The 20142-nt window shown below is 43.3% G+C and overlaps 1 pseudogene; it reads right to left on the bottom strand.

Moving 5' to 3' along the window:
• LOC114629890 overlaps nt 1-12772 on the bottom strand; it is a 51443-nt pseudogene extending 38671 nt beyond the window's left edge.
• Nucleotides 12773-20142: the final 7370 nt, after the last annotated feature.

Raw genomic sequence — 20142 nt, forward strand, 5'->3', positions numbered from 1 at the left:
ACTGATGTCATGTTTTGCTTGCAGACAGGAGCCTAGCATGGCTGTCCTTTGAGAGGCTTTATCAGCAGCTGAATGAGACAGATGCAGATACTTACAGCCAACCATTGGGCTAAGGTCAGGGACCCCTATGGAAGACTTAAAGTAAAGATTGAAAGAGTTATGGAAGAGTTGAAGAAGATGGCAACTTCATAGGAAGACCAACAATATCAACTAACTCAGACAGCTCAGAGCTCTCAAAGACTAAGCCACCAGTCAAAGAGCATTCGTGGGCTTGTCTGTGTCACCCAGCACATACGTAGCAGAGGACTGCTTTGTCTATCCTCGGTGGGAAAGGATGTGCCTAATCTAAAGAAGCTTGATGCCCCACAGAAGGAGGATAAAGGGGAAGGTGAGGTGTGTGCGTGTGCGTGTGCGTGTGCGTGTGCGTGTGCGTGTGTGTGTGCGTGTGCGTATGCGTATGTGTATGTGTGTGAGAGCACTTTTTCAGAGTTAAAGGGGAAGGGGATGAGATGAAAAACTCTGAGGGGGACCATGTGGGGGTCAACATTTGGAATGTAAATAAATAAAATAACTCAATAAAAATTGATAAAAGGACATATGCAGTAAAAAATGTCATAAGACAACCCATTATTTTGCATAATGAAATATGCTAATAAAAGGAGTAAATAAAGATAGATTTCCATTAAGAAGAAACTATACATGGCTACTTTATCAGACTAGCAAGAGGAAGCCTTATCCATGTTGAAGGAACAGTTATGTGTCTTAGCTTTTGGTTATTAGAGATAGGTATATATGTATTAATTCTCTGTGGCATTACACGCATTACATATACAATATGTGCAAATAAAATAGATGATAACTGAATAATAAGTGTGAATTCTATTAATTAGCTGTCAAAGATACGTACTAAGTTTACAGATATTACCACTGGATAAAATTGGAGAGGGCAAATGAAAACTTCTTGTATTTTTGCGCCTAGTTCTCTATGCAGGTATAATTACTTAATGATAAGAAGCTAGTGCATAAACATGGTACTGGAGAGATGGCTCAGTGTTGGGTTGAGGTGTGTGGTGGTCCCGTACCAGTTTTTGGGTTGATGTGTTGGTATCATCTGTCTCACCATAGGACTAGGACCACTCATGGAGACAGAGGCACAGGAAGTTTCACTGTATGCTCCAAATGCAGACACAAGGCAAGTGTCAGGCTATGTGAAACTGCAAGACCATGCTCAGGGGTAGAGGAGTGCAGTCTGAGGTCCCACAGGGAACTGGAGCTAGCTTGTCTGGTTCTCAGACTTTTGGACCCCCAGACACCGCTGGGGGGGCTTTGGAAGGGTCGAGAACGAAATGGAGGTGTCCAGGGTGGATTGTCTTGTGGCCGAAAGGAAGAGAAAGGGGGAGAGTGCTCCCACTGTGCCCCATGGGAATGAGAGTTCATGGCTTGGTCACTGTTGCTCCTTTGGTTTGTTTAGGTTGGAGGTCTCTGTGGCTGGGAATGCAGAGAGATCTTCTATGGGAGATTAGACAGTGGATCAATAGGGGAAGGACTACCATGCTGTTCCCCATGGCAGATTCCAAAGAAGAGAAAGAGTCCATGGTTTTAAAATGTTTATTGTCATGGCAGAAAGTAGATAAAAATGGTACACCAGTTTCTTCAGGGTAGGCCTGAGGTTAAATACCTTTTCCAAGGAAGAGGTTTTTGGAAAAAGAATGTTTAATTGGATATGCTCCTCTGTGCTTTAGGTATCTCATTAATATGGAGATCTTTCTTGAAGCTCTGTGGCCTGCAGTCATACTCTCTATACTCTCTACCTGTGGAGGAGCTTGTGGGCATTTCCCTATGTGACTAAAGGGCACAAATCTATGGAGGGCTGTGGCCTTGTGTCAGGAGCCTGGAGTCTGGGAGCATGTCAAAATGCATGCCTTCTCTTAGGATTACCTGACATCTCTGGCAGTTGCAGCCTGTGCTGAACCAGAAATCAGGCTTCCTTTCATAGTCATACAACTCAGTGATTAAAGTATTTGCTGTATATGATCAAATCCAAAACACAAGCTTCTAAATCTAGGCATGGCTAGATGTGCCTGTAACCCCAGCTGTGTGATGGGGAATAGAGTTACACATTTTGTAGTCAATTCTGTCCTCCCACCAAGTGGGTTCTAAGGATCAAACTCAGGTGGTTAGAATTGGTAGCAAACACATTTACCAGATAAGCTATCTTGATCCTTTGACTACTACTTTTAGTAGATTGTCCTAATCTAATTGGGGAACATATGATGTGGATTTTACTAAATAAAGTTTACTGGCTCATGATATTATTTCTATAACTAGATTATAGATATTACATATATAAGTGAGTAAAGGAAAGAATATAGGAGATGCCTGAAATGAGAACCTGGATATTATTCAGTATTTTTTCCAAAAATGGTACAAACATGGCCACTTTTGTCTATGAACAACAGTGTCTCTCTGAAATGAGTTTTCTTCCCCACATATCATTCCTAAATTCTCAAGTACTCTAAGTTATTCCTTTCATAGGCACAAGAGGAAAGAGGAGGTAAGTGAACATGTGGGAGAATCCCAGGGACAAGCATCATTGTGTATCTCCATATTTAAAGTCCTTTCACCTCAAGTTCATCCTAGAACACCAGAGGAAGTTAAAGATGGAACAAACTCAGGACCTGATTTAATCTAGAGCGTGTGTGAGTCTCAGGAACATGGCTGGGTGAAAAGTGTAGTAAGCAAAAAATAACAGAGTATTCACTTCTCAGGGTTTGTACTGAACACAAAAAGAGGAGAGGTGCCAGAATTACACTAAACATTGCATGCTGTGTTGCTTTTAAAGAAAAATGTCCCCTAGGTCCATAGGGAGTGCCACTAGTAGGTGTGGACTTTTAAGAACTGGTCACTTTTTTGAGGTTTCACTTCCTCAAGCCATGTATTATAGTTTTCACTTCCTGCTGCTTACAGATCCAGATGTAAATCTCTTAGCTACCTATCCAGCATCATGTCTGCCTATTTGCTGGCATGCTTTCCATCAAGATAATAATAGACTAAACCTCTGAACTGTAAGCCAGCCTCAATTAAATAGAGTCCTTTATAAGAGTTATGATTATTATGCCTCTTCATAGAAATAAAACCCTGAGACACCAATTAAGCATTTTCTTTAGCCTTTTACTTCCTGTCCTAGTTTGTTTTAATTATCAACTAAACAGAGCCAATAATATGAAAAGAGAGTCTCCATCGAGCAGTAGTAATTTTCAATATCAGATTGGCCTGTGGAGTCTATGAGAATTTATCTTGGTGGATAGTTGATGTAAGAGGCCCAGCTACATAATCCATGGGCACATACTTCTGAGCTGTCTTAGAAAGGTAGCTAACAAGAACCTAAGGTAGACAGAAAACAGCATTCCTCTATGTTCTCTTCTCCAGGCTGCAGCCCTGGTATCTCTCAATGAAGCATCCCAACCAGTAAAATAAATAAAACCCAAGATTTGAGAATCCAATATCTGCCACTTCTAATTGCAGGAACTAAGCCAGGTTTGACAACGACAAGACTGGTCAGAAGCTCAAGCCATATTTACATAGCGGTATGCAAGAACATTTCTTAAAAAAGGCAGTGGTTTGGGTCCTGAAAACCCAAAATTCTTAAAATTTCCATGTGTGTAGGTTCTATAACTGTAAAGTGAGAGATTGAGTTCTTAGGGATTGTCCCTGTGCAATATGCAGGTTTACCAGTCACAGACACAGGAACTTTAACATTCAAGCTGCAAGCAACAATGTAAGCAACATGTAAGCAACAAGTAACAACAAAAGCTACATCTACAAGAATTACTTTTGATCTTCATTTTTATCCTCACATTCTCTGAGAGGCTCCCTAAACCCACAAAGATTACCTAAAAAAGTAGATGAATTCTATGTCTGAAAGTCCCAAAATAAATTATTTAAAATTTTCTACAATTTCACTGTTAATGTGAGATTTAGGCTAGAATACTACTACATAATGTCATTTTATTATGCCATTTAGGAAATTGATTGGATACCAATGAGTGTTGCCCCTGCAGTGATCTTTTGTGGGGACTGCAACACAGTAGTGTATCTGAGACTTCTTGCCAGAGAGGAGAAGAATATTTTCATATTTATGCCTAACTCAGTGATTCTCAACCTTCCTAATGCTGCATGAGTGGAAAAAATTCCCTGCAAGTTGGGAGGAGCTAAGGTGAGAGGAGTAAGGATAGAAAGACAGGGAGTAAGGAGAGGAAGATGATGATGAGGAGGAGCTATGGAGGCAGAGATGCAGGAGCAATGGAGAACCACATGTATCAGTAGCATCCCTGGGTAACAATTTATATATAGTTTAGTTAATTTTTAACACTTCTAATTGTGTGGGCATCTTGTTATTTGAGCATTACCAAATATATAAAGCTATTGGATGATTTTAAACATTAGAGTCTCATTTCTACTGGGTACTACGTGGATGGTGGGATGGTCTGGGCTCAGCCCAGGCTTGTGAAGACAGTGTGGAAGATTGGAAGAGTCATCTCCCACACTGGCATCTAGTGGGTGTCAGAGCCAGTGTCTCTAGCCTCCTAAGCTGGTGGCCTGAGCTGCAGCAGCAGCAGTGAGGATATGCCACTGCTCCTGACCTCGGGCCTCACCTAGTTGGTAGCATGGCAGCTGATTAAGAACAAGCCAGATTGGATGCTACTAATTTTAAATATTACTGCAATAACTGTGAATCTTTAATACAGTTCATCATGGTATGGTAACCCCTAGCTTTGACTTTATAACTGTAATTTTGCTATTGTTATCAACCACAATGTAAATAGTGGATATGCAGGATATTTGATATATTACTCCTGTGAAAGAGTCAAGATCCACAGCTTGAAAACTGCTGTCCTGACTCATAGTTGTCTAGAATTTATGTCGTCACTCATCCATTCTTTTCCTTATCCACCTATTCTGAGAGATTCACATGACCTGATAAACAAGCCCAGAAAGAACAGTTGAATTAAAAACCCTGCCAAGCAAGTTTATTTCAAAACATGCATACAATCTAGCTGATATATTTATTTATGCATTAGTCTTACATTCCTGACATTTGTAAACCAATGAAATCATTTTATCCACGGCTGTTGTCAGAAATCCTGAGAGCAATTTGTGTTTAACTTTAACCTTTTGAAAGATGGCTCTAATATTACCTCATAACAGCTTTAAGACCAAACAGAATGAAATTAATCCTTTTTCAATTAACCATTTCAATTTAATTAGGGGTGCTAGAAATGTGTGTCAGTGATTAAGAGCACTCACAGCTCTTACGGAGGATGAGGATTCACTCCTCAGCATGATCACATGAAAAAGATGTTGCCATAACATCTTATGTACTTATATACTTAACCTTTCCTTCAAAGAATAAAACCAAGTTTGAGATTTCTATTTTCACATTATCATGTATAACAATATCTTATTATTGTAAATGATAGAAGTCATAATAATCTCTTATTAGTGAAAAATAATGACAGAAGTCAAATGTGAAGTGTTTGTTGGGGGAGAGCATCTACTCTCCACAGATTTAAAGATACACACACAAACACACACACACACACACACACACACACAGAGAGAGAGAGAGAGAGAGAGAGAGAGAGAGAGAGAGAGAGAGAGAGAGACATATATACTCAAGCAGGTATGCACATATGCAAACTCACACATATGCAAACTCACATAGGCAGGAGAGTGACTTGTTCATGGTGGTCAAATATGTTATCCTGGAACTCAGAATAATTTCTTTCTTCCTGTATATCATTATGAAGGAATCCTAACATGGAAAGGAAGTAGTGAAATAGGTCTTTTGACTTATGCTCCCAGTGGAACTTATGAGGAAAATATATAAATTCCAAATTGTTACAGAGTGCCTGCCCTTTCAGGATGCTAGTAGATTTCACAGCAGGAGAGATATAAATCCCTATACTGATGCTAGGATATGTTGAAGGGAAAGAATCAAAGTCAGGTCTTCTTTATTCTAAAAATCCATCATTTAGCAGTGGTAGAAAGATGTCTCAGTCGTTAAGAGCACTCTTGCTCTTACAGAGGATTAGAATTCAGTGCTAAGGATCCACATGGTGGCCCACAGCCATCAGTAACTCCAATTTAAGGGATACAATGTCCTCTGCTGACCTCCATGGGCACCAAGCACACATGAAGTGCATATGCATGCATACATGCAGGCAAAAGACAAAAGTGAAATGACTAAATGTAATATACTAGGAGCATTGTAAAAATGATCCTAGAGGTGAGAAAATGGAGCAGAAAGTAGCCATGTGCCCATGGAGCAATACTCCATGTCTCCTACATCAGAAAAATCAGAGGTGAAGACAACACAAAAGTGTTTCCCATACTCACAATACAAACAGTCCTGGGACTGTCAGAGGAGGCCTCCTATCAAACATAGTGACCAATTATTTGTATTCTGCTTCACTGAGTCCTGGGTAGTAAATCTGGGGAAATAGTGAGAGTCAATTGGAGGATAACCCAGGTCTAACTGAGATCACTCAATCCTCCTTTCCACAAAATGTGGAGTTTAGTAGAAGAGGAATGTATACTTACCCGTAGGAGGGATTTTCATAGGACCAAAAACAACACCTTAAGTTTTTGTACATCCCATGCTCAAGCAATATCCTCTTCTTTTTCTCTTTTGTATTTTCCAAAAAATTAAGGAAATAATTGTCTCACATTTACCAAGTCCTGATCATTAAGGAGATGAGTCTTTGCAGTTTATTCACAGGTAGAGGAGCACTGGGATCATCCAGATTTTCATGGAAAAGTTTTCAATCAGGTCCATTGCTGCTTTCTATAATCAAGTCTCTCCTCTGTGGTTTATTCTTAGCTGTGTATGTTGCACCTTGCTGAGCTCCCTTCCCTGCCCAGCTGTGACTGAAGGTAGTGGTCCTTCAGTGCTTAAATAGTGAAAAGGGAGGTGGGGTTGGCTTTACATTCAGTAGAAACACTACCATGCCCCACCCACAGTTCCAAGAATTCAGTGCATTCTCCCTCTTGGCAGTTGGGAGAGAATCATGGATGTGCCCACTTTGATATTTGATATTTGGATTCATGTGGTACAAATATCATTGAAAAAAATACAACCTGTGTTAACACTGGATCCAAAGGTAGTTGCTTCTTATCAGAAACTCATGTGAAATTATTGCCTTTGACTTCCTCTTGTCTATCCTTTTGCCCAGGGCTGTTTTTATTTTGTAATACTGGAAAGTTATCCAAGTGAGCTCCTCCTACAGGTATTATTTGCATTCACTTCCCTCTGCCTACAATATCCTCTGCCTCAGAGTGAACTTTTATTCATCCTGCAAATCCATCATTTAAGATTCCATCTGATAGAATTTTTCCTCATTAAGTTCATGAAACGATAGAAATATTTAGTTCCCTGGACATCCTTCATTATTTCTAGGAAACAATTCAATTCTTCTCTTTTCAAGAACATTTTTTGGTTTCTATATGTGTTTTTTTTTAATAAGGTCATAAGCTTATGCTAGGCATATTCTGGCATTTTCTACTATATTTTAGGTTTCTAATCCTTAGCAGAGATCTTAAAGAAAGTTGGCATTCACCTCCTGTGCCCAGAAAGAACCCACAGTGGATGAAATTAGGACACCATACAACTTTGGACTCAAAATCTGTCCTTTCTACAAGAAAGGCAGGGGCAAAGATGGAGTAGTAATTGAGGTAACGGTCAAGCAATAACTGGGCCAAATGAGACTCATTCCATGGGCAAGCACCAATCCCTGACTTTATTAATGAAACAGGAGTTTAGCATTAAGTATCCTCTGTGAGGCTGCACCCAGCAGCTGGCTGAAACAGATGCAGTGACTTACAGCCAAATATTGGACAGAGCTTTGGGAGTCTTAAAGAAGATTCCGCAGAAGGACTGAGGGTCCTTGACAGGATAGGAGCTCCACAGGAACACCAAATTAGTCAACTATCTTGGATCCTTGGGGGCTGTTAGAGACTGAACCATCAACCAAAGAGCATAAACAGGCTGGACCTAAATAGATGTGCAGCTCAGGCTTCAAGTGAGTTCCTCAACATCTGAACCAACTGGACAACAAACATGTCTACATTATATCCCTGTCCTAACAATTCTTTTCACTGTAGATAGGTTAATCATTAGGGAAAGCCCATTGGCATGATTCCTGCTGGCTGCTTCTGGCTAGATTGACCACTAGAAAAGGAGTCTAATGACAATAGTCAATACATGAAAAATTTGCAGCTTTGTCAAGAAAAAGATGTGTATAAATTTGAGGTCAAAAAAGTATGGTAACTGGAGAGATTACTGTCATTTTAAAAGAGATGAAGTAATTTTGATTTGTATTTCTATGGTGACCAAAGCTGTTGAACATTTATTTCTGGATATTTTAGATATTTCCAATTCATCATTGGAAAGTGTTCAATAAGTATCTGTGCTAGCCAGGATTTTCCATTTATTTATTTATTTATTTATTTATTTATTTATTTATTTATTCATTCATTCATTTTACATCCTATTTGCTGCTTCTCTTCTGGTCCCCATCACACAGTTCCTCCTCCATTACCCCCCGTCTCCTCTGAGAGGGTGGGGTCCCTGGATATCCCCCTATTCTTGTACATCATGTCTCTGTAGGGCTAGGCACATCCTATCCCATTAAGGCTGAACAAAGCACCCAGACACATGCAATAGCTTTAGGGACAGTACCTGCTCCAGTTGTTTGGGGACTCACATGAAGACTGAGATGTAGATCTGCTACATATATGCTGGGGACATCTGTCCACTGTGCTACCTAGTTTTTTGTTAACTTGACATAAAGTAAAGTCATTTTAGAAGAGGAAACTTCAATTGAGAAAATATATATACCACATTGGCTTGTGGACAAGTCCTTAGTGAATTTTCTTATTCAGTGATTGATGTGGGAGGACCTAGCTCATTTTGCGTGTTGTTACATCTGGGCTGGTAGTTCTGGGCACTATAAGAAAATAGACTGAGTAAGCCTTTAGTAGCTAGCAGGAAAGCATTGCTCCTCTGTGGCCTCTGCACAATTCATGCTATACTTAAGTTCCTGACTTGATTTTTTTTAGTGATGGACTATGATATGGAAAAGCAATGGTTTGAATGAGAATGCCTCCTCACCAGGAAGGTTTGATCAACAGTTGGTAGAACTATTTGGGAAAGATTAAGATGTGCTCTTATTGGAGGAAACGTGTCACTGAGGGTAACTTTAAGGTTTAAAAGAGCCATTGCACCCCAGTTGGCTCTCTTTCTCTCTGCCTGTGGATATGTTCTCAATATATAAGCTCAATATACTGCTACTCACCACATCTGCCTGCCCGCTTCCCTGATCCCTGCCATGATGGTCATGGACTAACACTCAGAAATTGTCAGCAAACCCCAAATACACTATTTTATAAGTTGCCTTGGTCATGGTGTTTCTTCACAGGAATATCAAAGTAACTATGGTAATGCCTATTACATTTTTTAAATAAAAGGAATGTGAAGGGAAATTAAGTGCCTCAGACCTATGGGGCAGTGAACTAGAATCCAGGTGACCGGGAAGAGAGAACTGGAGGACAGGAAATCCAAAAGAAACACAGCTTGTCTACAGGCTGATTAAACTACTGATTTTACTTTTTTTCATACAGGGGTTATATGCACATAGAGGGAGGATGTGGGGAAGGGGTTGTTGCAGGAGCATAGGTGTTCAGGAGGGAGTACAGGTGGCTTCTAGAACAGAATGTCAGCTGGTGAAGATTCAGAGGACAGGCCACTATGACTCCGCCTATGATTCACTTGTCTTTATCTAAGTTGCTACTATGCACCGAGGCTACCTATCTACAAGGTCTATGACTACTCAAGCTTGACAAGTTTCCACCAAAGCTGTTTGTTTACAATAGTTTCTAGCCATCTGTTTCAGTGTTTTTCCACAGAGACCCAAGACTTTGTGTTAGCAGGCATGTTTGTCAGGCTTATTGCTGATTTTAGGCCTTCAGTGTATAAGCAGGACTGCCCCTGACAATTCTCCCTCTCTCCAAGTATAGAATGACTGTAGCATCTCCAGTCTTGCAAAGGCGGGGATAGAGACCTGACCTCCATTAATTAAAGGGGGATTTGTAATGGCTCCAGTCCTCCTGTCATTGTTCAGTGAGGCATGAGATCTGTACCTGTCCCAATGTCTTTTTCCTGGAGAGGTGATACTTTTGACATCAACCCCTATGCAGTCAGGCTTGTCCCTCAGGGAACCCAGAAAGATATTTTTAATTTTATATTCCCCTGCAGTGCGTAGCCTCTCAGCCTAAGCAAGAATTCAGGTTGCCAGTCAGAGGGGGTTTTAGGTGGCCCCTCTCTGCTTGGTCTAGGGGCAGAAGTCCCCTCTTTTAGGTTGAGTGGAGATGGGTTTTGGGAACACCCTGGATAGAGTAACAACCTCGTCTTGAGTCTCATGGTCCTCCATAGCTAATTTATGATAATGTATCTGAATAGATTTTGCTATCAAATCATCTATCTATGGTTTCACAAAACTAGTCAGCCTATTTAAGTCCCAGGGACCAAAAGCAATAAGCAGAAGTAACCAAATTAATGGTCCCAAAATTGTAAGAGGTTAAATTGGAGAGGTTAAAAACCAATTCTTGTACCAGCTCTCATCTTTCTCTATCTCTATCTCATCTTTCTCTATCTCTCTCTGTCTTTTTACAAGGCTTTCTCTGACCTTTTTCTTGCTCCCTTTAACCATCCCTGTCTTGTCTGTGTAAAAGCAAAAATCTTCTTTAAGAGCTGCATACAGTCTAGAGCTATACACAGTCTTTTCTATTGTAAGAGAGTAAATCAAGACCAATAAAGTCCTTTGCATTTTTGGAGATCATTTCAGACAGCAAAACAGGGGATTTCTTTAGATTAGTGATGTCAATCTCTAGCTGTTTTATGTCCTTGTCAATGGTCCATTGAAGGTCTGAGTAGTGTAAATCTGGAGGCCAGCATCAGCATTAGAACTTCCAACAGTAAATACAATGGGTGATTCCTTTTTACCTGGAAAGGAAAAAGAAGGGAAATCTCAGGGAGATTTCTCTTCCCTGGATGTCAAGACACTGGAGGTTTATCCTGATGACCTCTGTGCTCTTGTCAGCATACACTGTCTGCATTTGATGACTTTCTGTGAATACATGAAGTAAATAGATGACTCACAGACTGGCAGAGACCACACCCCAGTAACAACCAGATTTCATTTTACAAGTAGAGACAAGATGATAATATTTAAAAATAAAGCTAATCATACAACAACATAAAATCTTTATCAATATTGATGTGCTTATGTTTTTCTTTCCCTAAAAAGTTAAAGTGCACTTTTAGATATCAGTAAAGGAAGCAATAAAGCTTATAAATGATTCCAATCATGATATTACTGTGTAGGAGTGCATAAGGATACTCTGGGGCATGGCTAGGCAGTTGCCTAGAACCCCGAGACTCTGCGTGAGAAACAGCAGGAGTTTGGCATGCCCCAAGAACCCAGGGTTCTGAAAAGCAGTCTAGTCTCCATAGAATTACATTGTTCAGTCAAGTAGGCCAGACTATAGGCCTCAGGCCCTAGGGATTTATATACTAATGAAGGCCAGAGGGCCCTTTCCAAAGTGCACAGGTATAGGGTGTGAATAGAGGCCTCAGGCCCTAGGGATTTACATACTAATGAAGGCCAGAGGGTGGAGCAAATTAAGTATGCCTCCCCAGATCCTCCCCAGATCCTCCCACTTTCTTCCTTCCTATATAACTTGGGACTGCCCTGAGTTTTGGGGGGCATCCTTCCAGATCCATCTACCATCCACCATTACAATAAACACTTTTGGAACCAAAGACTTCCTCGTGTCATTGGGGCCTGCTGCCGCCAAAGCCTCCAGGCCGATGGAACCTTAGATGTTCCTCCTGCATGTGGGACCAGCCACAGCATGGAAGCCTCCCTGGACCTCACTAATGTGGCCTGCAATTTTCCCCACATTACTGTTTTAAGGTTGTGAGCCCTTGTGTCAATAAAGGGAAAACAATTCAGGCCCTTGGCAAGAACAGAAAGTGTTCTTAACTGCTAGTGTAAGTCATCTCACTTTCATTGTTTTATCAATTTTTTTCCCTCAGAAAATGAGTCTTGTTTATTAACTAAGGAAGCTGATCTTTTAAGAATGAGGAATTTTAGGAAAAAGAGCCTTGAGACTATGATTAAACCTTAATATGGAAGAGCAATATAAAGAATAGCACACCATACTAAGGAAGCATTTCATAACCTTATGGGGAAAGGGAAGCCTTCATGTATAATGATAAGAGAAACTTTATTAAGATGTAAAAGTACATTGTGTTAGTATAAGTCTGAACCCGGTGACGTCATATTCAGGGGCCTGCGACTCCTACGTTGCTGGGACAACCACTCCCAGAATTCACCTACCTGACTCACCTACACCTGGGAAATTACACACGTCATCACCCACTTAAATAGTTGGGACCACCCCCAACCTCTCTCTCTCTTCGTCTTCTCTTCACTCGCCATCTTCCCGTTCCTCTCTCCCACTCCCTCCCCCAAATAAACCCCTTCCCTTGGAACCGGATCGGCTCGGCTTTGGTGTTGTCTGTCCAAACTGCGCTCGAATCCTAACATTGGTGCATTGGCCGGGAAGCCGATTTCCCCGGACACCCGGCAGCTCGTGCGTGAGCGCAGCTCTCGGCACTGCCGCCGCTGAGGCCCACGTGGTCTGCCATTCCCGCCGCTGCAGCCTCAGCTCCACCAGCCCGTGACTGCTACACCCCTGCGCAACCTGCTGTTTTCACCGTGTCTGCTGAGACTCGCCGAACTTCCACCACGTGAGCTGTGCCGTTTCGGCCCACCCCTCCCCCAGTTGGTGCTCTGCCGTGTGGCCTAGATACCCAGACTGACACACAGGTCCCCGGTTCGGTTCCACCTCCCAGGTACCGGACTGCACAATTTCATGCACACACCGGCTTTTAATCCATAGGGAGCTTCTGGTTCGTGTGAGGGGCCCTGGACTCCGGGTTTGCGTCTGGCCACTGCTTCCTGGACCACAGGGCTGGTTTTTGCCCCAGCACATGTGTCTGGCCTCTAGCCGAACCACAACTGCTATTCAACTAGGACCTTGAACCGATTGAGTGATTTCCCCTCTCGGAATAGCTCGTAACCCCTCCTCAGCTCTTACAGCTCCACAAAAAGCTGGTACCAGCCGAGCTATCTCCTGACTGGCTAACTTCTGGTGGGTTAGCCCAGTCGAGGCCCTTATTTAATCGTGCGACTGCCCGATTATTATAAGCAGTGCCTGATTTCTGTTGACAAAGATTAGTTTAGGACGCTAAGCTAAATTTGGTAACTCACTCAATGGGTTCATCGTCTTCGTCCATACCGGCGGACACCCCACTGGGCTGTCTACTGAAAAACCTCAAATCTTTACAATTAACGCCTGAGTTGAGACCTTCCAAATTAATACGTCTTTGCAATAAAGTCTGGATTGGGTACCCTTTAGACAATGGGATGACCATGTGGCCACGTAATGGCACCCTAGACCCCATTATTTTACGGAGTCTTAATACATATTGCCAGCAGTCCGGTAAATGGAAGGAAATCCCCTATATCCGTGCATTTATTTACCTCCGTTACTCCCCTTCTATGTACTCCACCTGCTGCTCTACACCTAAGGTTCTCTTGGCAATGACACCTGCTCAACCCCCAGACGACCACACACCTCTAGACCCAGCTGACGAACCCCCTCCCCTCCGTCGCAAGCCTGTTTCCATGCCGCCTAAAACCCAAACTGCTACCTCAGTTTCTTCTTCTCACCAGGGCGCCCCTGAGTCCACTGGCTCGACCTCTCTAGACCTCTCCCCTCCTTCCGTGTCAGCCACAGGCCATGCTAACCATCCTACACTGGCACCAACTTTCACTCCTCCTATCACACGTTCCAAAGCTAAGGGTCCTACCCCTTCTCCTCCAGGGACACTGAAACCAGCATCTGTTCTTCCCCTACGGGAAGTAGCTGGTGTTGATGGCTTGGTCAGGGTACACGTCCCCTTCTCGCTGAGTGAACTCTCCCAGATAGAGAGAAGATTGGGCTCCTACACCTCTAACTCTTCTGCCTTCATTAAAGAATTTCAATATATTTCTCAGTCTTACAGCCTTACCTATCATGACGTACACATGATTTTAACTAATAACCTACCTCCAGATGAACGCAGGCGAGTTTGGGATGAGGCAAAAGTGCATACAGATCAGATCCATCAAACAGACGGGACTTATCCAATTGGATCAGAAGCCGTTCCTGACCAGGACCCTCGATGGGATTATAACTCTGCAGGTGGAATCTTAGCCAGAGATAGATTTATAACATGTCTTTTGGCAGGTCTGAGGAAGGCGGCGTTAAAGCCGGTTAACTTTGAGAAACTTCAGGAGGTTGTCCAAGATAAACAAAAAAATCCATCTCAATTCTTAGAACGCCTTACAAAGGCCCTAATCTGGACCCTGAAAGCTCAGAAGGTAAGCAACTCCTTATGACCTACTTTTTCTCCCAGAGCTACCCCGACATAAAAGCTAAACTTAGGCGATTGGAGAGGGGGCCCCTAACTCCACAGGCGGAAGTCTTGGCGTTGGCCTTCAAAGTGTACCATGAGAGAGATGAGAAAGCCCGTAAACAGAAATACCACATACTGGCAAAGGCTGTCCGACCAGCCTCAGCCACTACCCCAGACTGCTGGTCTTCGAAGGCTCAGAGACCACCACCTGGCCCCTGCTATAAATGTGGTCAACATGGTCATTGGGTAAAAGCCTGTCCTAACCCCAGCAAGCCAAGGGGACCATGTCCCAAGTGCCATCAGAAGGGACATTGGGGGACCGACTGCCCTCATGTTGCTCAAAACAGAGGGACATCGCTCCCAGAAAACCCTTCAGCTGACCTTCTAGGCTTGGCTATGGAGGACTGACGGGCCCCAAGCTCTCTTGACCCGACCACGCCCATCACTAGCAGAGAGCCACGGGTAGAGATTATGGTGTGCAGGAAAACCATCTCCTTCCTCTTGGACACTGGGGCCACATACTCGGTCCTGACGGAGTTTTGGGGACCCACTTCACCTTTGCGTTCTCCGATTGTCGGGATAGGAGGACAACCTTACCTTCCTCACCAGACTCCCCCACTTAGTTGCATTTTTAGGGGTGTGCCTCTCACCCATTCCTTTTTGGTAGTGCCTACATGTCCTGTCCCCTTATTAGGAAGAGATATTTTAGCTAAGTTGGGAGCTTCTATTTCCTTTGCTCCACCAATTCGCTTAAGCCCAAGCTCGCCAGCAGTTCCTCTGCTCCTCCTTTTAGCCAATCACCCTACTAACACGAACATGTTATTTCCCTTACCAGCTTCTCAGGTGGACCCCCGCATTTGGGATGTCCAGAACCCCTCTGTTGCTAAACATCATTCTCCTGTTGTCATCCAGTTACTGGACTCTACCAGGTACATCTGCCAAGCACAATACCCTCTTTCTCTCCAGAGCCTCAGGGGACTTAAGCCTATCATTGCTGACCTCTTAAGAAAAAAACTCCTTCGACCTACCTCTTCCCCCTTTAACACCCCTATACTGGCAGTTAAGAAACCTAATGGCACCTATCGCCTGGTTCAAGATCTCAGGCGCATTAACTCTGCCGTAGTTACCCTCCATCCTGTCGTAGCTAACCCTTACACGCTTCTCTCTACTATCCCCTCAGGGACTTCTCATTTTTCAGTCCTAGATCTCAAGGATGCCTTTTTCTCTATCCCTCTAGACACCCAGTCACAGGACATATTTGCCTTTACCTGGACAGATCCTGACACCCACTTTTCTACCCAACTTACCTGGACTGACAGCGCCACCTAGCGATGGCGGACTTTGCCAGCACCTGCCGCGGCTCCCAACATCTGCCCCTTTTTTGTTTTAAAAAACAGAGGGTGGTGCTCAAATGTTTGAGGCTTTACAGGGTGCCTATACCAGAAGCCCTAGGGTGCAGCGGCTGAGGAATCTGTCTACTGGCTATTTCTTTTTTGATTTGTTAAACAGGCACTGGTCAATGTCCCGTGTCTAGGCTGACTGACATTTCTCCACAGCCAGCACCAAAGAATGGTGAGCTCTCTGGCTAGGCTACGAGGGTCGCGCACCCACACCTGGCATTCTCAGAATGTGCGCCCCAGGTAGTGGTCACTCGTGATGCCTGTCACCGGGTAAAATCACCATTCGTGGTGTACCTCTGGCATATGGGATCAGCTTATTCCCGTCGTTGGGACCAATTGGCAGCCGGCCTGGAGACAAAAGGATGGAGTTATCTAACTGGCTGTTCTTGGCCTGTCTAGTGTGGTACCGGTTATGACTCAAACCCATGGCCGATCGAGCGAATTCCATCTTGGGGGAATAAGCGTTCAAGAACCAACAGTTTAAGGCAGTCTCCCTTACCCTACCAGGTGCAATGGAAACAAGTCCTCTGGGTGCAAGGGCTAAGGGGAACAGAAAGAGATGCAAACACCCATCCCTGTGCAATGGAGTCATCCCCTAGGGGTGCAAGGGCTGTTTGTCTCAAAATTCAGGTACCACAGCTACACAGACAAGAATCAACCAGGCCAAGACTCCTCACTGACCCAGTGTAGTGGGCAAATCTTCTGGGGTGCAACGCTGATGGCCTAACATTTAGCACCACCACTCGTGAGGGGGAGACTGCTATAATTGAGGCAGTGATAACCACACTGCAGGGGAAGCCCCTAGTACTTTGGAAGCGCCTGTGTAAAAATAGTCTTGTCAAGATTTTGTTGAGCTCTGAGTTTGTAACCAACCAAAGGATGAATACTAATCCACAACTTAGGGTATACCAAACAGGCCTACTCCCACCCACTTAAAAAAGGGAAGAAAAGGAAAAGAAAAGAAGAAAGCTGAAGAATTTCAGGAGGACAGTCCCTCAGTCAGGGACAGATCCACGCGCGTCGAGTTGATGTTCACCACAGCTGCTCTCAATGGGATTCTCCATGGAGGAGTTAGAGAAAAGACTGAAGGAGCTGAAGGGTTTTGCAATGCCATAGTAAGAACAATAATATCAACCAACCACACCCTGAAGAGCTCCCAGGCACTAAACCACCAATCAAGGAGTACACATTGAAAAACCCCTGGCTTCAGCCCTATATGTAGCAGAGGATAATATTGTCAGGCATCAATGGGAGGAAAGGCCTTTGATCCTGTGAAGGCTCAATCCCCAATGTGGGAGATTTTGAGCATGGGGAGACAGACATGGGTGGGTGGGGGAACAACCTCATTGAAGCAAGGGGGTAGGATAGGGGTTTCAAGGGAGAGGGACCTGGGAAAAGGGATAACATTTGAAATTAAATAAAGAAAGTATACAACACAATTAAAATATATTTTTAAAAAGTAGATTAAAATCAGAAAGATAAAGTTCTACAGTCATATTGTATTAATCGGTCTCTTCCTCTCAGAAAGCCTACTAAGAGAGATACTGTAAGCCAGACCAGTGTATGTTCCAAGAAAGAAGAGATTTTATGAAGGAAGTTTTATAAAACAATGACATTTCATCCCATGTAAAAAAAAAAAAAAAGAGAAAACCGGGAATCTGAATTGATATTGGATATGATATAAAAAAGGATTATAGGGAAATGAAACTGGGGTGGAGATATTAGATAAAAAAAAAAACACCTGGCCAGAATATTGGACTTTCTCACCATTGAAGGACTCTATGCATTATTTTATCCAAAATGTCCTACTCCAGAATATACTTCAGGTTGAGTTTCATCAAATTCTTCTCTGGGTCAGTTCAGTTTCTGTGATGGGGCCAGACATGCCAATGCAGTAATAGGAATATGATTTTTTTATGTTTTAATTATTATTTTTTCTTTTTTAAAACAATTGCTTATTCACTTTACAATCCTCTCACTGGCCTCATCCCAGTCAACCCTCCCATAGTCCTTCACTTTATTCCCTCTTCCTGTTCTCATCTGAATAGGTGAGGCCCCTTGTTGTTATCCCTCGACCCTAGTGCATCAACTCTTCGAGGCTGGCATATCTTCTTCCAACTGTGTCTAGACAAGAAAGTCAAACTAGTAGAACGTATTCCATTTGCCAGCAAAAGCTTTTGGGATAGCCCTGGCTCCTGTTATTCCAGACCCATATGAAGATCAAGTTGCACATCTACTACACATGTGTGGGGAAGCTTAGGTCCAGCTCATGTATGTTCTTTGGTTAGTGGTTCAGACTCTGAGAGCCCTATTTGGTCTTCCTGTGAAGTTCCTATCCCTTTGTGGCCTGCAATTCTGTCTCCTATTCTTCCACATGAGTCCTCAAGCTCCATTCACTGTTTGGCCATGGGTGTTTGTATCTGTATGAGTAAGGTGCTGGGTGGAGCCTCTGAGAAGGCTACATGGTCTTGTCTGAAAGCATAACAAAGTATCATTAATAGTCTTAAGAATTGATGCTTGCATATGGGATGGATTTTGTGGGATGGTGAAACATGTTTTGGGTATGTACACAAGAGTAGTATAGCTGGGTCTGAGATAGAACTATTCTTTTTTTTGTATGAAACCACCAATGTGGGGCAGTGAGCTGTGAGAGGCAGCTAGGTACCTAATCAAACACGTTTTAAACCTTGTTGACTCAACAGGTATTTCCACAGGGTCCCCTGCAAGAACAGTAGGAGTTTCACCATGCTTCTGGGTCCCTGGCTCCTTTCACATAGCTACAGGCCCCAACAGCCCCCACAGCTCCCCACAGAGTGGTTTGTGGCAATTGTCATGTAGGAGCAGAGACCCAAGTCCTCCTAAATGTAGATAAGGTACCTCCAAGCTCTGAGACCAAGCCAATAGCAAATACCTGCGGCCAGACCCTGACCCACCCCAAAATCGTATATAAGAATCCTATCCAGAAGGACTGCAAGAATTACTCCCTCATCTAAGAGCTTCTGGCATAAGAGCTGTAACAGTGCCATTTGTGGGAAGAGATCTGCTCTCCCAAAATGCCTTCAGGAGCTTCCCTGCACTCCTTGCTGGCTAGTCAGCTTCTCTTCAGCTCAGCCCAGCCAGACTCAGTGCAAAACGATGGGTGTAGCATCTTGGAGCAACTGAAGTGGTGACAGCAGAGATGGGGGCAGAGGCAGCTCCAGCAGCAGAGGTAAGGGAGTCAGAGGAGGCAACTGAAGTGATTCCCTCTCCATGCACCTACTCTTTCCTATTTGTCTGAACCTTTTCCCCTGACCAGGTCAGAGATCTCTGTGGAAAGTCTCTGGTACACAGGCCCACACATCATATTGATTTTCTAAATGTTTGTACAAGTTGCACTCTAACCAGGAATGGAGTAGTGTCCACCTTGCTCAATATCATTGCCAGCATATGCTATCTCTTGAGTTTTTTTGTTCTTAGCCATTGTGATGGGAGCAATATATAATCTCAGCATTCTTTTGATATGCTATTCCCTGGACATGAAGAACTTTGAACACTTATTTAAGTTCCTGTCAGCCATTTGAGATTCCACCATTTCAAATTTTCTGTTTAGCTCTGTATCCCATTTTTAAATTGGATTATTCGGTTTGTTAGTGTCTAGTCTTTTGAACTGTGTTTATAAATTTTGGATATTAGCCCAAATTCAAGCCTATTCCCTACTTTCTCTTTTGTCAGATTAAGTGTGCTGGATTTAGGTTGATGTCCTTCGTTCACTTTGAGTGGAGCTTTTGCAGGTTAGTAAATATAGATCTATATACATTATTTTATGTGAGGCTGTGGGCTATGAGAGGCACCTGGGTACCTGGTCAAGCACAGGCCTTGAGCCCCAGAGACCCTCAAGGGTCAGTAGGAGTTTGGCCTTTTCCTTGGCCCTGGGCCCTGGATCCTTTCACATAGCTACAACCTCTCCCAAAGAAAGGCCATCAGTCATGTAGCACAGGCAGAGGGCATGACACAGGCCACAGAGCCTCAAGACATCTCCATATTCATGAGATACCGAAAGGCCAGAGGGCATAGCCAATTAAGCATTGCTTCCCAGACCCTCCTCCTTGCAAAATATACTTAACCTTAGGCCCATCTTGAGAACATAGGGTACAGCTTCATCCATTTTCCTCAATG

The sequence above is a fragment of the Grammomys surdaster genome, unplaced genomic scaffold (assembly GCF_004785775.1).
Source record: "Grammomys surdaster isolate TR1022 unplaced genomic scaffold, NIH_TR_1.0 320, whole genome shotgun sequence".
Lineage (NCBI taxonomy): Eukaryota > Metazoa > Chordata > Mammalia > Rodentia > Muridae > Grammomys > Grammomys surdaster.